Source organism: Rhipicephalus sanguineus, chromosome 4 (assembly GCF_013339695.2).
Source record: "Rhipicephalus sanguineus isolate Rsan-2018 chromosome 4, BIME_Rsan_1.4, whole genome shotgun sequence".
Taxonomy (NCBI): Eukaryota; Metazoa; Arthropoda; class Arachnida; order Ixodida; family Ixodidae; genus Rhipicephalus; species Rhipicephalus sanguineus.
This window is the reverse complement of record NC_051179.1, coordinates 71385936-71403295: the sequence shown is the minus strand read 5'-3', so window position 1 is coordinate 71403295 and position 17360 is coordinate 71385936. Positions and strand designations below refer to the sequence as shown.

General features: G+C 48.6%; 1 pseudogene; it reads left to right on the top strand.

Moving 5' to 3' along the window:
- Positions 1-14181, top strand: part of LOC119391290 (uncharacterized) — a 34130-nt pseudogene extending 19949 nt beyond the window's left edge.
- The last annotated feature ends 3179 nt before the right edge of the window (positions 14182-17360 follow it).

The following is a 17360-nucleotide window of genomic DNA, read 5'->3' as shown; positions in this document are numbered from 1 at the left end:
CTTTAGCGGGAGATGGTGTAATTTTTTCGTTACTTACTCCGCTAAGTGCGTGCTTATGGTTCTTCAAAGAGAGCATGCAATCTCCGAAGCCATAACATATACCTGGCTTGAAATCCTAATATAAAAGCTGAATGAATTAAGATAGAGTGAGACATCGTTTGGTCAAAATTTTCGATTTTGAGATTTTGCAATCATATTGCCACGGGCGTTTGTTATTATCACTTTTGGTTTATTCGTTTCTCGCCCACAAAGACTGTCAGCAACGCTCAGCGCAAACCGCTCCTCATTGTTCGAGAGGCTTCGCGATCATTGTAGATCGTTTTGTTAAGATTGCGCGCAAGACGTGCACACTCGAGCCTATTCTAGAATTTGCACGACAGCCAGCGATAATGCTGGAATATTCGACGGCACATGTTTAAATGCCGACGCGCTTCACCGCTTGTCAGTTGATCGACGGACGACGCCCTGTTCGCCGCTATCATTGTACAGCGTGTATTGCTGTAGTCCTAGTTCTCATTTTCCGGCCACAAGTTCGGCCAAATAAACAGTTTCATCCTGCAAACGCCGACCACTGTCTTCGTCGACGTCACGACCACGTGACATCTGGTGGAGGTGCTGCTTCTTCCATGATCCGGACGCAACCGCGGAGCGCTGACCCAAGCCCAAGCCGCGACGAGGACGACGGCAAGGAAATCCCGGATCGTCGAACAAGCCGCAGGCAGAAGGGACTGCAGCCCTTCTGCAGCCTAAGGTGCCGGCGCATGAATTGCTGTCGTTGAATCGTCAAGTTGCGAGGAAGGCGAGTAACGACGACCGCGAAAGGTGTCTCCTGGATGGTGTCGACTGCTTGTTGCGAACTGCTAACCGGACCCAGGTTCGCGTAGGTGGGGGATCGGTGGCGTTGCAGAAGGACGTGGGAGCGGTTGTCTCGTACTTCAAACAGAATGAGCTCATGCTTTTGCAAGCGGACAAGGAGGGAGGCTTCGCCGTTCTTCTGGATGGGATGTTTCACGAGAAGGCCACTCAAGCTGTCTCCAAGAACTTTGTACCGAGGAAAGTGAAAACTACCAAGGTAAAAACTCGAGCTCTACAACTGTGCAAAGATTTGGCATTAGAGAGACTGTTACGTGCTGTTAAGCACTGCAAGAGTAATAGCCTAGAACTGTTCTTTTCTGTTAAAACGCATAAAGTTGACAAGCCCTTAAGGTGCATAGTTAGCGAAAGCGGTACCTGGCAACGAGAAATCAGCACCTTCCTTATGAAGTGCTTGAAGTCATTAAGGATTGAAGATCCTTTCATGATTAAGAACTCGGGAGAAGTGGTCACGTTCTTAAAAGATTCGTCTTCTGTTGGTTACGCTGTCTCATTTGACATTGAGAACTTGTTCTTTTCTATTCCCCATCAAGCCCTGTTTTGTGCCGTTAGATCATGTATCGAAAGTAATGGTGTCGTGCAGTTCCAGAACACTAGCGGTCTGACCCTGGATAATTTTTAAATGCGAAGCATTTCTTAGCGAACCTCTGGCACTTTGAGCATTTCTATCTACGTATCTCTCTATCTATCTATCTAGCCGCCTACGTCTGGGTGCTCTCATGATCGCCTCCTTAACTTGGTGTAGACCAAACTTTGCATGGGAGGGTAAGAGGATTTGACGAATATGACTGCCTGGTCATGACATGAATAACATTAAAATCCTGTCGCGTACGTCGTCAAACCCTTTCCACTAGACACGTGTGGCACATACCCGTTTACCACGGGCCGCAGTGTACGGGTATGCGCCACAGGTGATTCACAGTTTATATCTACCCAGGAACGGCGAGAATAGACATTGGTAACCTAAATGCTAGAGCGTTAAGGAAAACCAACATCGGCAGCGTTGACTGAACGAATGGTACGAATCAAAATTAGGATTCCAGCAGGAATCGAACCCAAGCATTCTGCGTGGCAATCAGGTATTCTACCACTGAGCCACGCCAGGTCTATAAAGTGGTTTGGAAAAAACAGCCTACGCAGGCGTAATATCGGTGCAACGTCAATTGTGGTTGTGGTGCTGGTTATCTAATTTTACAAGAAAGCAATAAACACTACATGATACGATGTGTATACTCCTACGATACAGGCGTCATATCAGAATAACGTCTGTAGTTCCAGTGTTGGCTCCGCTTAATAGCTGTCTAATAAGCATTACGTTTGTATTCCTATGATTCAGCAAGCTATATTGAAGCATTGCTCGACCCCGGAGGAATACATTAACGAAAGTTGCATATGATATCCACATCACGGCATCGTAAAGTGCACTTCGTCCGCCAGAACGACGCAGTGTCCTCTTCATTTCTTACGAGGCTGGGCGATGGTCTCATGCTGACCGAGAATTATGCCAGATTGATTGACAGCCGCTTTGTAGACTAGGCTACGTAGGCCACATACGCCAAGGTAGTCTAGGAATACGACAAGCACCATCCACTGATGTTGGTCTGGTAGCACTATCCAGGTCTACCAGCCTCGACGGCCTATACCTCACCAACGCGAAGAGTGGCTTCAGGTTCCGACATGTCACCGGATCTGTCGAGAGACAATTTGTCGACGAAATGACCGAGGCATCCACGAGTTCTAACAACTCTACTATACCACATACTTCACTACACATGGACCCCTCGTCACCACGATCACGACCGGATCCTATAACAAGTCATGACAAGCTGCTAGTGCTCACTGATCACGGTGATTTTGCCCTTGTTCAAGAGCTGTCAAGAACTTCTTGCACACATGCACACGGGTTCGTGAAAGGTGCGTGCGTTCTCGGGACACGTATAAGCACTACATATCAGCTTACCGCTTCTGGTGTTGGCAATACCAATGTTGCCATTGGCAGCGTTACCCAAACATAAACAACTGGTTATATAACACATATGCGGCTCTTCAACATATATATGTGTGCGTATAAAACTTATGCGAACCTTTAGCGTCATTTTGTAACGTGTCGCTCAGTAAAAAAAGTTACGCCACAGTCACCTACCCGCCGCATGCTTCGCATAACATCGACTCCCACGGTACGTGGGATCTGCCGAATCTTTTGTTACTTCTGGAATTTTACCTTGATTCAACATATGTTACTTTTGGCAACCAGGTTTTTGTTCAACGGGAGGGCGTATGTATTGGGTCATGCGTAGCGCCTGTACTAGCTGATATTTTCTTGGCCAGAGTTGATCGTGATTTGGTGTGCTCTTTGGACCAGGATATAGTGCTAAAAGTTTTTAGATATGTAGATGACTACCTGATACTTTTTAAAGAACAACCTGGTTTGACTCACACTAATTCAGTGCAAGATCTTTTAGCGATCTTTGAACGACACGGGAGAGGTTTAACCTTCACCTTCGAACTACCGGACGAGAATAGAATTCAGTTTTTAGATATTAACCTTTCTTTGACACCAGATCACACGTGCTGGATGTACTCACCGAGAGCCAGAAAAGACTTGTTATTGTACGATTCTGCGCATTCCAAGACAGTTAAACGGGCCATTGGCATGTTTTGTTTGAAGGGAGCCTTGGAAAAGTCATGCGTTCACCTCGTACATGACAGCCTGAACGTTCAGATTGCCAGGTTGATGAATGCTGGTTACCCTACGGCAGTCGTGGTTGCTGTGGCGGAGAAGCTCCTCCAGAGGTACAAGGCTAGTGCGACTCAGGGGTGCCAAAGTCGTGAAAAAATGCGACCGGCAGTTGTCCCCTATATACATAGGGTGTCGCATAACCTGAAGAATGTTGCCAATCGTTATGGTGTGCCGGTGGTGTTTTCTGCCCCATGCAAACTGGCGTCACTATGCCCCCGCATCGCCTCTAGAAATAGGAGCGTGCAAGCTTGCACTAAAAGCCACGCCACTCAGTTCGTAGAGTGCTCGACGGGGGTGGTATATGAAATTCCTCTGACGTGCAGGAAAGTATACATCGGCCAAACGGGCCGGTGTATAAATGAACGACTAAGGGAACACCAGCTTTCGATAAAGAACGGACAAGGTTCTAATTTGCCTATTCACTGCAGCGCATGCCCGTCGGCTGCCTGTGGCAAACCGTGCCAGCCTTTGCTGGCAATAACAAAACTTTTGAGGCGTAGTCAGAACCAGTTGGCACGTGAGCTTGCCGAGGTTTTCTTCGTCAAGAAAAAAAGGGACATTTGCGTCAGTGATACCTCCATAACATTGTACGATAATGAAAGCAGGTTCCTCGCATGCGCATAGATGATTTTGCGGTTTGTGTCGTATAAATGTGTGTTTTATTGTTCAATAAAATTCAGTCGCGAGTCTGCGCCCGTCTTCGTTCACTTCCTTGTCCGTGTTTACTTCGCGCAGCACCTTGTTTCATGATGTACGACCGACTCGCCCAGCAACATGCATTACTGTAAAGCGTTAGTTGCTGCCTTTGTACAAAATTGAAATGCTTTGCAATTAGTAGTTCTTAAAATAAAGTACATATGTAGAAAAACTAAAAGAACTAAAATAAAAAAAAACGCTAAATACAATTTAAAGCTAATTTTAAGCTCCAATGTAACCCGCTTCTATCCCTACCATATTTTATAGCTAGAGGCCGGATTTTTAGGCATCAAAAAAGGTCGTTTCCGGCGCCAAAAATAGGCAGGCAAAACAGCGTTTTAGGCCTCCAATAGCATAAATATAGGCAGAATAAATTTTCAAATAAATGCAAATAATTTCAAACGAAGACGTGTGCGACTTTTCGACAGGAAAACAAAGATGTTATTGCTTAATATGGCACAAAGGCGCCAACAATTGAACATAGCCGTGTTATTGTGCTTTGTCCCGTACGGTTCACAGAACGCGGTCTTTCACGTGTTCTGCACGGTGAGTCACGTGTCCACTGTCGGATCAACACACTCCTCGGTGTCTTTTCGGCATGACTGAGAAGGGCAGATCAGGATGAGATAGCCAGATCGCTAAGACCAGAAGGGAGCGATTCCTCCTAATGGCCGGGTCGAATCGCTTAAAGCCAATTTCTCCTCTGGCAGTGAACCATTGGCGTAGCCAGGAAGAGTGTAGTTCGTTGGGTTGAGCCCCCTCCATCCCCGAAACTTTTCAGTTTTGCATGTTTACATATGCACGCACACATACAAACGCATGCACGAACGTACATAAAGTATGCTTGAACCGCCCTAAAAATTTTCTGGCTACGCTGTATACAGTGAACACTTTAAAAAGTAAATTACATACGAAAGAAAAGCTGCGTGCACATCACATTTTTCTTTCTTTTTCTTGTACTCTTCCCTCTCCTTTCCCCTGATGGCTCTACGCGGTGTCGCTTTCGGCAACAGCTCGCGCCATGTCAGCGCGGCGGCCAATTCTCGCCGGCGTGTCCCACTTCACTGCTGCTAGCGATTGTTTCCGAGAGTTGGTTGAACTAGAGGGCTAGGTTGAACCCCATGGTTCCGAACAGTCAATGCTGCCCGGTGACATGAATAATGGTGTCAAAGTCCACCCGAGAGCGAAACTTGAGGATAAATAGGGTTCATATAAGCGCCAATTTTGCAAGTAGGCATTTATAGGCATTTGTGAGCATTTAGGCACGAACGCCAATTACAGGCATTTATAGGCACTATAAAAACACTATAGAAGCCCTTCTTAACCTCTAATTCATGTTCATATATCAAAATGGCGCGATAGGAGTGCAAGGAACAAAATAGGCATTTGCCTATAATCCGGTCTCTATTTATAGCCATAGCTTTTATTAACACTGCTGTGCAGCCAAATTTCGAAACTCAATCAGAGGCTGTGTCCGAGCTAGTTGGTACATTGACATTATGAAACCGTTAAGCGCACAAAGACGGGAACAAGAAGACGACACACAGAGCGCTTTGGAACTCATTTTCAGAGTCTCACCCCACCTTAATGGAACGTTTGTTTTGCGGTTTATGTGGCATCGCAGGGCCCGTGGTCGGCATGCTCACGAAGTATGTGCCGCTGATGACGTTGTCCTTCGTGGGAAGCATCGTGACGGCGGTCAGCGCGATAGGCTGCGCCTTCGCCGGGGACATGACGGCCATCTTCCTGCTGCTGGGAATCTGCAGTGGTAAGCGCTTCATGCCAACATATGCGCGCATATACTACGTTATTACGAGGTATACGCTCGTCGGTTAGGCATATGCGTAAAAGCAACAAATGTGGAGTCGATGCTAGTGATACTTGCAGCCTAATTACATGTGTGCGTGCGTGTGTGCGTGTGTGCGCAATCTGCCGACTTGCTTTGGCAGCGTTTTGTCCTTTTCTTGTCGACATGCTACAGTGTTTTTACAGATTCAGATTTGTATTTTGATGCGAAAGCGTTATATGTCCCACGAAGCAAAAAATACGGCGTCCGTTAGGCGAACGACGTTACCAACCGGTGGCAAAAATAAAAGGCACGTTACCAGGGGCGGCGCCAGGATTTCTTTTACTGGGGGGCAGTCACGTTAGGTGATTTCCTTCAGGGGGGCAGCGAGGCGGAGAACTTTGTGTTTGTGTTCGTTGTGTTTTAAATGTTTCCTCTTATCGGGGCAAAAGAGGGGCAGGCGGAACATTTTTTGGGGGGGCGGGGGGGGGGGGGGAGCCCAGATATGTGCTTTCGCATGTTCAATGCAACGAAGAGGGCTATGTCAAGTACAACTTAAGCAGGCAACAGAGGCCCCAGATTACAGGAGTACGCCAGCCGGTTGCCTCTGCGACTAAACAAATAATCCGGCTGATATCCTCGGCCATGTTTTCCGCAGGCGGGTTACCGTCCATTATGCTCATGACGTCAGTCTGGGGAGCCGCCCATAGGTGCAGACTTTTGTGCGCATCCGCCTTTTGGGTGACACTGCTGCTGTCTTCTAAAGTCGTAACCGACTGTATATAGTCGGCACCTATATAGTTGCCTATGAAACTTTATGTTATGGTTCCTATCGTTTATCATATCTATTATTTTGGGATAGCTGCGGCCCTACCTGTAGCCAAGCATCCATCTTTGCTTTCACATATAACAAGGAAAGAAAGAAGCAGTCACCCAACACTTTCGATCTATAGGGGTTTAACGCCCGATAGCAAGATAGGTGTTGATCCATGACATACGCCGCAGTTGAGTGCCCCCCACCCCGTCTCCCGATTAACATTTACGATTGTTTCGGTGCAAAAACATGTTTGCGTTCTATGTCACCGAAATGCATCTGCGAATCGAACCCACGACCTTATGGTCGCTAGAAGCGTGCCATATCCGATGCGCCAAAAGTCGCAGGTCATGCATAAATGCACGTTTACTGGAAGTTCGACTGCGGAGACAACCGGTATAACTATCGTTCATGTGCAATCTCACTCTTGGTTTGTCAGGTATCGGCAACGGCATCGTGATGCCAACTAACGACGTGATCATCGGCAAGTACTTCAAGAAATATCGGGGCTCGGGCAACGGCATCTACTACACGGGCGGCACCCTGGCGGCTTTCGCCTTCCCACCGATCTACACCTCCTGCTGCAGGTAAGACCTCATTCGATAGGTGTCTGATTCTACAGTACAGTAATCTTTCTACAGAACAGTAACCTTTCTTCCCTGCAGACGCGCTACATTTGATAAGCTACAAACGCACGTTGTTGTTGATACAGCGAACTACTTAGTTATTTTTTTCTAAAGCTCATGGACACGTGGATGTTTTGGTGATGGTGCACACGTTTGTCGCATAAGAACCATTTTTAAACAGCGCGACTAATGCTTCAAAGGCACGTGACCCCTTCGGCTTGCCGTTCCTGCGAGTCTGCATACACAAACACGGTAACTGCGAATGCGACGCAAGAACACTAACAACTGCGACTAGTCACTGGGGAAACTTGTAAGGTGTAACGCTAAGAGATAAGAAGACAGCATGCAGTAAGAAGATAGTGCCGGTAAGAGATAGTGCCAGTATAGACAATCATACTTTCGACATACGGGCCATCATCTGACCATCAACACCACCATCTGATCCATCAAACCATCAAATCATTGTCTGACCAACATTGATCTGACCATGAAAATCGGGGAATGAAGGAGTTGCAGTGATGTGAAATGCTAGAGATGTTTCGGAACCCGTAAAGGTTGCTACGTCACGCCAAGTGACCTATAGACGGTCAGTCAAGAGGATCAATCAAAGTGCCCATCTACGGGCCTCTGAACGCATCCAATTTTCCACCTTGAATTTGAAAAGAATAGAAAATAAAAGAAAAGAAAATCGAACAAGCCAATGGGTCCCCCTGAGCTCAATCGTCCGACAAGATTGTTTTCTCTGCTCCCAATTTTGCGCAGGAATACGGCTTCACGGGCGCCTTCCTGATTACGGGAGGTCTTATGCTCAACGCCCTGTCAGCGTGTATTATATTCAAGGTACCTCCCTGGGAGGCATCGAAATCCACGAGCGCCAAGATCTCGCCCGCGGCAGCTAACGAGTGCACCGACCAACAGCAACGGCACGGATCAGTAGTGAGTCTGGAGCGCAAGGAACAAGGTATATATACTCAAGTGTTCGATGTTTATTTCTGCTAAATGTAGTAGCTTTTTCGCTGTGCAGAAACAGTGAAATTGGAAGTTGTAATGGCAATCCGTAATGTGGCACTGCAACGAAGAGACACGGGCGGCGCTTAAATTCGAATAAAATGCGCGGACCACATAAGGACGAGAAGTCGACACGGAGTTCGTCTGGTTTGTGTGTTTGATTATCTTACAGCTTCATGAATCAATTCGCCCAGCAATAACTTTTATTGGATACAGACAATAAAACAGGTCATGATCTCTTTAACGCAGGGTGCATTGAATACGCTTGATTCGGCAATATTTAACGACACAGTGCACGCTTTCTTTTGTTGTTAGTCACTGGCATAACCCTCGAAAGTTTTAGGAGTTGGCTCGCCAGGTTCTTAAGCTGGGGCAAAGTCCCGCGTCGTAAGCGTAACCTTAGTTCCAGAGGCAACCGCTACAGGCGCAGCTCGCGCGAAAGAGAAGTCTTCTTCCTCTTGTTCTTCGAGCGCCTTGATGATGATGTTAACGCAGGCAAAACCACATATAGCATAGCCAACTGTAGCATGCGCACCAGGCCCGTTGCCAGGAATTTTTTTCGGGGGGGGGGGGGGGAACTTCCTGAAAACCTTGACTATTTGAGAAAAACACCTATTTTCATTATTTATTTTTGGTAAAAACACCTACTTCGCCAAAATTGACCCGGGCCCCTAGGTCAGGAGAGGGCGCAATTCGCCAGGCTGTCCACCACGCGTTCCGGTAGGAACATTCTGCGGGAGTTGGGGACTCCAGCGACGCAAATCGAGTCTCGCTTCTGCAGCATTCCTCGTGAACAGCGAGGACGAATCACCGTTGTCCCCATCCCGCGAAACGTCCACCCCGAGCATAACGAGGGTAGGAGACGGGCCAGGGCAAAGGCTCTTTTAGGAAGGGCTCACGATCAGGCCGGGGACTGTTGCTTCGTCGACGCGGCCCGGTATCCCGAGGGGAAGGCGTATGTGGCAGTGAGCATCAACCACGAGGGGATAATCACAAACTCGACGACGGTCCGGACGACAGCAGCCGAAATAGCGGAGCAAGCTGCGATTGCGTTGGCCTTGCTGGACAACAAGAGGTCCACGATTTACAGCGACTCGAGATCAGCGATTAGAGCATTTGCCAAGGGCACCATCTCGGAACCGGCCTTGCGGATCCTCCGGGACAAGAACATCGAGCCACACACACTCGTCTGGTTCCCAGCTCACATGGGACAGATCACGGGAGCCCCGCCAAATCTCAATGAGTCGGCCCACATAGCTGCGCGAGGACTAGTAGACCGCGTAGCTACCGGAGGGCGCGCTGAGGTTTTGGAGAATCGGGACCCTCCCACCTTGTATAACGAAATTACCAAACATTTTACCTGGGGCGGAGACAGTACCCTCTACCACACAGAAAATTAAGCAGACCACAGGCTCTGACACTCAGGCTATTTCAGGTCGGGGCGTACCCTAACCCCGCGCTATTGCACAAGATCTATCCTGAAATACAGCCAACTAATGCATTGTTCATTATGCGCAGATATCGCTAATCTCGAACATATGCTCTGGCGGTGCCCCGCGTTACATGGCGGCGAAGTCATCACGCCTTCAAAATGGGAAGATGCTATTACAAGCTCCGGACTCGAAGCACAACTATGGGCAGTCCAACGGGCCCGCGACGCAGCAGAGAGACTTGGTCTTTCTGTTCCGACGTGGGAGCGGCCCGCAACGTGCTAGGGCGCCTTCCGAGGGACCGAAATAAAGTTTATTCATCCATCCATCCCTAGGCCCTCCCCCCCTGGCTACGGGCCTGATGCGCACGCTCGCAAGAAAGAGAAGTCTTCTTCCTCTTGTTCTTCCAGCGCCTTGATGATGACATTAACGCAGGCAAAATCGCATATAGCATAGCCAACTGTACCATGCGCACGCTAGCGCGAAAGTCTTCTTGTTCTTCGAGAGCCTTGATGATGATAATAACGCAGGCAACTTGGTTGCCTGCGTTATTATAATTATAATTATAATTATTATATAATATTATTACATATACTTATTATATATACTTATTATTATACTTATAATTATTATATATTATTATTATACGCAGGCAACTTGGTTGCCTGCTTATAACTATACTTGGTTTTCCGCCCGCTTTCATGGTGGTCGCACTTTACCACCGATGTAAAAAGCGCGCGCACGACGGAGCTGTGGAGTGCTTTAGCCGCCGAATGCCAATACACGATTGCCACTTTGCACTAAGTGAGCGCGCGCATGTCCTTAGTCTTTTCCTTACGTATTGGCGCCGCTCGCATTTTTCACTATTGCAAACGTTACCAACTCGCAGTGCTGTACAGCTTCAGCTGCGCCGGTTCACGACGGTCATTAAAGGTTGTGATTGTGAAGGAAAACTCAACGCGAACACCCGATTAAGGGTGGACACGAGGAGGCGGCAGAAGGGACAGCCATCAGAGCTGGGCTCCTTGGTCCTATAATACACTTCATCGCAGACGCGAGCAGTAAGGAAGGTCGAACCTGCGCTTGACTCAGTTCTACCTTTCCATATACTTTCTCCCTGTTCGCTTCACCGTGAAATATAAATAACTAGCCGGCCCTGCACCACGCTCCGGTATTGTGACGCATGCTGACGTAACGCTGCATTACTTGGGGCACACATGTATGTGCTGTCTTAGCGGATGCAGACAGGGATCGATAGATACAACTGCAGGTTGACGTCTGCAGCACCAGCTGATCGTTACATAAATTTGTTGTTGTTTTTTTCTCATTACAGTGGCAACGATTAATGGCACCTACAAGGCCGTGGTCGAAGGCGGCACGTCCGCAGACGCCGGAACGAACGTCCCCAAGGACAAGGACGAGCGTCCAAAGCCGTCACTCAAGAGCACGTCGATATTGCAAAGTTGCGAGGATTTCACCTCTTACGCAAACGGATCTTCACCCGACATTCCAGCGGACACCACCAGAGTCTCCAGCCACGAAATCTCCGACGGGCGTGCTCCTGCTGCCGTCAACGGCACGACGACCACGTACAAGTTTCCTCCCAGTCCCAAGCCTGTACAGTTCCGGGGCATTTCCTTCCGCTTCTTCAAGAGAAAACCTAGCGGCGACGGTGACGCGCCATCGTACTCGCGCTTGGACGGCGCCTACAACATTCAAAATGGAGAGGCCGGTAGTTGTACCGCGGTTACCACGGGCAACGGTACCATAGCGAAGCCGTGGACCGTGCCCGAACCAGAAGTCGTCGTCACCAACGGAAGTCTGGAAGCCGTCGCCGTCGACGCCGCGGTCGAAAGCCTCCGTCGTCACTCGTTGGCCGGAAAAGAGGCTCTGGTAGCCAGCGGCGGTGGGGGCGCGGGCACGTCGCACTGGAGCTTCCTCCGGGCGCCCGTTTTCTACATGGTGACAGTGACGTGCGCCGTCTCGGTCTACACGCTGCTGGTGCTCATGATTCTCGTTGACCTTGCGGTGGACAAGGGCTTCACGCGCCGCGACGGCGCGGTGTTCCTCTCTGTGACGGCCATAGGCGACGCGTGCGCCCGGCTTGTGGCCGGCGCCCTTGTCGGACCGCTCCTTCTGCGACCGACGCGTTCTGCTGAGTGCCAGCGCCATGCTCACGGGTGCGCTGTGCGTCTCGCTGCCCACCATGCGGCCCGACCGCTACGCGGTGACGGCGCTCATGTGTGCGCTGTTCGGCTGGAGCAACGGCAGCGTGGTGGTGCTGTTCGGTCCCGTGCTCGCCGACCAACTGGGAGTCGAGAACCTGGGGCTCTCGGCGGGCGTCACCCGGTTCGTGATGGGCATCGCTTACCTGGCGTGCCCCAAGATCACCGGTGAGCGTGCGACAGTATATTAGGCTGATAATGACGGCCAGGGCTTTATGATGTTACCTTTTCTCTAGTGGTAGCCCGACTTTCGTGTCTTGATGGGAGCCAACCAAACACACATGGGCTGTTTGTGTGCGTAGGTATGGGGAGAGGAGGTACATATCTAGATATCTGTACATGTATTACCGATCGCCAGATAGAGAGTGGAGAGGGGGGGTCTGACGTCAGCTCCCCTTAAGGTGAATATGCTCGGCCTCCCCGAACCATCCATGAGTTCGATTTTTGCCTATAGCCTGCGTTCTCGTGGCGTACCCGCCACAGGCACGCAGTCCTCTCGACATTGCGCGCCCAGTCTCTTATCACCGAAAACTGACCGCTTTCTTCCTCTGGTACATACGGGATTTCCTCCCAGCAAGCTTCAAAACGCGTCAGATTCTCCGTCGTCCGTTGCAACTGCAACCATTACACTCAACTTTATTTTCCATGGCGGTCCTTATTTTTTCCGCCTTATTTTGTACGGGGTCGTGGTCCTGGTCAAGCCCATGAAGAGGCTTTTTGACCCCGGTCCCCACTATCGTGAATGATGGAGAGTTGAAATCAATAAACATTTCGAAGTTTTCAACATATACAGCAGTAGCTAAAAAAAATACTAGTACAAGTTACCGATGACCGCAGCAGTGAAATGGTGGTGGTAACAACTTTATTCAGAACTCCGGCAAATTCGTGGCCTGGGCCTAGAACATATACAGCAGTAGCTAAAAAAAATACTAGTACAAGTTACCGATGACCGCAGCAGTGAAATCGCGGCTACAAAATTCGAAATGTTGACTCCTGGGTGAGCTACTTTCTTCCGGCCATCCAGGCTTTAATACATGAGAAATATTCTGAAAAGCACTCTGGAGGAAACATGTTGGGAAAGCATGCAGCGTTCTTGTCCGCCTATCCGCCCTAAGGATGCTCAATGGCTAATATAAAACATATTTTATTATGGTAGCTTCAGAAACACCTTCATTTTGTGAAACGAGACCGACACTTGCAATGGCCACGGAAGAACTTATGTTTATTGCTTGTGCACCGGAAGTGCCCGAGCGCGTTGCTAGACTGGCTGGCGTACATGGATGGTCTCGGCGGTTACCGGCGCATTCGTGAAATCAGATTGCACGCTTATATTTATTGTCATCGAGACGCTATGCCACGTGGAAGTCCAACAGAAAGTAAAAAAAAAATTAACATTGTGTATTTCACATTTATTTGTTTAACTGTGCGTACGCGTACATGTATGGCTACCTATCACAGTTGAATTATGTTATGAAGGCATGCAGAGTGTTTTTTTAATACATGGATGTCGTCCTAATGCATCCTATTGGCATTCTCATTTCTTAAGATAAGTTGAAGTGGATCATTTATATTTATTTTGTTATGAAGTGCTACCTTTAAGAGTGGACCTGATACAACATATCACTAGACGTGATGTACAATTTTTCCTCACACGTTTTATTTTTCTTCTTTTTTTCAGGTTACTTCAAGGACGAAATCGGGTCGTACGATGGATTGCTTCACATGGTCAGCATTGGCTCCTTCTTCGTGTGCTTCATGTGGACTACAGAATTTATTTATAGACACATCAAGAGACGTCGGGCGAACAGTGCATCCTGACGTAGTGTGTCTCACGCGCATACATGCTTGCTGTGATAATACCATGGACATTTGCTGAAGTCGTGGTATTAGTTGTGCAGACAGTGGACTGTACGTGCCTTCAGTGTCCTGAACTTTCTTGCGTCCAAGACAAGGTGTCAGTGCAAAAAAAACCCGCCGAGATATTTTTAAAAATAAAAGTATACGTAATGAAAATGAGAGTCGGAACACTTTACTTAGATTATTCACCAGAATCCTTTACGCAGTTTCTGGTTTTCCCTTCTGCAATACGCGATGTAAAGCCTTTGCAATTTTAAACAGGTGTCTTTACGAACAGTTGTGTGGTATTTCATGCGATTGTTCATAACAAAAAGTTGTTTTGTGAAATATGAAGATATTTCGATATTAACAACCCAGTAAGTGACAAGACGAAAAGAACGACGCAACCGGGATAGCGCACGTGTCAGGCACATTAAAACAATCCTAAATAATATATATATTACGCAATCCGCAAAGCCAAGTACTTAAATGACTCATCTATAAGCCTTATCGCAACTTTTGGTGATACCAAAGTAATTTTTCAAATCGGATCGTTATTAAAGGGGCCATGACAATTTTTGATCGTATGTGTTATGTGGGTTAATCCTAGTGCGTTCACAGACAAGCCCTAGAAATATCAGCGCATTTGGTCCAGCACTTAATTTATAATTGGATATTTTATGAACACGCGAACGGCCTGAAGGTCGGGCAACACTGGCGCACTCGCGAGCCGTGACGTAACAAGCTGCTCAGCTCTGCGAGCACCTGCATTACGGCGAACGATTTTGTTCCGTACTTAGTTGAGCGTGCAGTCAAGCTGCTCAAGTTTTCTTCAGCTTGACATCGAAATTGAACGCTTTGTAGCGGCTTTAACTTTGGTAGAAGACGATCGGCTCCTCTCCCGTGCAGCACATGACGTCACATGCTATGGCAAAATGGCGGTCGCCGGCGGTTGGCGGGGTTTATAGCCGGCGACTTCTAGGGCTTATTTTGCACTGAAATATTCCCTTACAGTCTGACGTATGAAAACAGAGAGTTTTCGGGCCCTGGTCTCAGTCCTTGGTGGCTCGGTGGATAATGCTTGTTGCGTATCGTTGTCAGCTTTTCTATACGGTTTTGTTGGTTGTTAAGTATCATCAAGTAACTGTGCTCATACTGTTTGCCGCATGTTTTGCATCCGTGCTTCGTAAAACGGGCTCTACTGCGTGTTTTCGCCGACGGTTCGCTAAATCAACGGCCGGGTATTTACGCACCCTCATTGCACGTGAAGCAGCTATGCACGTCGCACGTTCTGACAGCAGTTTTTTTCTGGTAAGTGAAATTCAATGCGTTTGACTTTTCGTATGTACTATCGGAAATCGTTTTAGCTGGCTTGTAATTGAAACGCAAAATACGGCTATTATCTTCTGCCGATTGAATCTTGGTCGATGTAACACGAAACTATGGAGGACGCACCTGTCCAAATCGCAAAGCACACTGACTCGCCCTATCTTAGGTCCTTGTGTTCTTCTGCGTGTTGCAACTCGTGCGTGTGCAAACGAGCACTCGCTTACTTACCATGTCGGCCGGTAGCTGCCATAATATGCAACACTTCAACCTTAGCTGCGCTCCTGGATTGCTTGAAAAAGGTCTATTACGCTGTCGTGTGCCGTTCCCTTCGCTGACAATGGGTCTTCGGCCTTCGTATGAATAAAAAGGCTGTATACGTGTCTTGCACCCACGTTACGGCCAGGAATTCTGGGATACGACTCGGCCATCATGGGCGACCACTCGTGCCTGCGATCGGAGGAAGCGTGTAGATCTGTACACGCTGTAGATCGCTGTAGATCTCATAGTGCTGTGCTCTGTATTTGGGTGCTTGAACCACAGCAGGACGACGAAGACACCGGACTTGACGAACACAGATCTCTCACGCCTGCCAAAGGTCGCCCGTAATCAGTGCGTCTGCAAGAAGCGCGAAGCGGCGCAGTTCGTGGCTGGCATGGATCAGGCACACCGACCTCAACAACACCGACCGAGCGTGCGGCGTCACTTGGTATTACGTGAGCTCGAAAACCTCTCTTTTTAATTATTATTTAAATGCTGGGACACGAAGAAAGAAGGGCACCAATCGCACTCTTATGCGGGCCATCTAAGCTTTGGGAGAAGACGAATCCCGATTGCTCACCGACGCTTCTGCTCGAATTCAGAGCGCGTCATAAAGACCCTGCACCCCTATACATACGACCTGGTGAAAGTACCTCACCTGCCGAAGGATGAGGCTCATTCGGCGGCACGGTCGCGGAGTTGATCTACATCGAAAGCGGCGATGCAATGGAAGGCCAGCCCCCACCAGAAGACGAAATAATAAGAACTTGTTGTTGGGCGAGTTGGTGAGCGCCTGTCCTGTCTCTCACACGTGTCTGTCTTTCTTAGCGCTAAACCACGATGTTCTGAAGACGAAAGTTGGGTGAAATGAAATTAGACTGGTGTGTACGTAGCAATTCCTCAAGGGATTTGAACACTTTTATCTCCTACAGGGTCACGAAGCTGCAGGAGTAGACGAGGTAATTGACGACGTCCTCGTGCGTCGTCAATTCAGGTAGAGCATTGACTTCCGTCACGTATCGGTGCCCGGTCGGGTCGACACCGTCGCACATTTACCCCTATCGAATGCGCGCTGACCCGATTAATTTCTCTTAATATGCCGCGCTAAGCGGCTCTCCACTGAGAGCTGGCCGCATTGCACCCTGCAGCGAGAGAAACAACTTTATTCACGGCACAACGAGGTCGCTGAAGTTAGCTTGCCTGTGGTTCGGGTGGTAACCAGTAGCTTGCCACGACCGTTACGGCCCAGTTAATCGCTTCTGTCTGAATAAGGCAGGCAGTTGCTGACGGGAGTGACTCCCACGCCGCGAGGGAGGAATCTGGCAGTATTGTCTTCGCAGGTGGGTTCCCCTCGCATTCCCAAAGAATGTGATTTTGGGTAGCCTTTATGCAGTTGCAATGTCGGCAGTTTGGTTGAATTTCTTCTGGGTAAATTTTAGACAGCCAATGAGGGCTCGAAAAAGAATCTGTTTTGTTTGGATGTGCCTCCAGATCGTGGAATGTTCCCTTGTGAGGTCTGCATACGGGGCCGCGTATGTATTGCGGTTCTCTTTATAAAAGCGGTAATTTCGTTACATGTGGTGATCCCTTCCTGCGGGAAGTCCAGGGTTGAGGGATCCACCTCCCGGTTGATTAAACCTTGGGCTGCGCGATGGGTCGCCTCATTCACATGATTCCTCACGTGAGCGGGCACCCGTACAAGTTGTATATTATTGCTGCGTTTGTGTTGGCCGCGATCG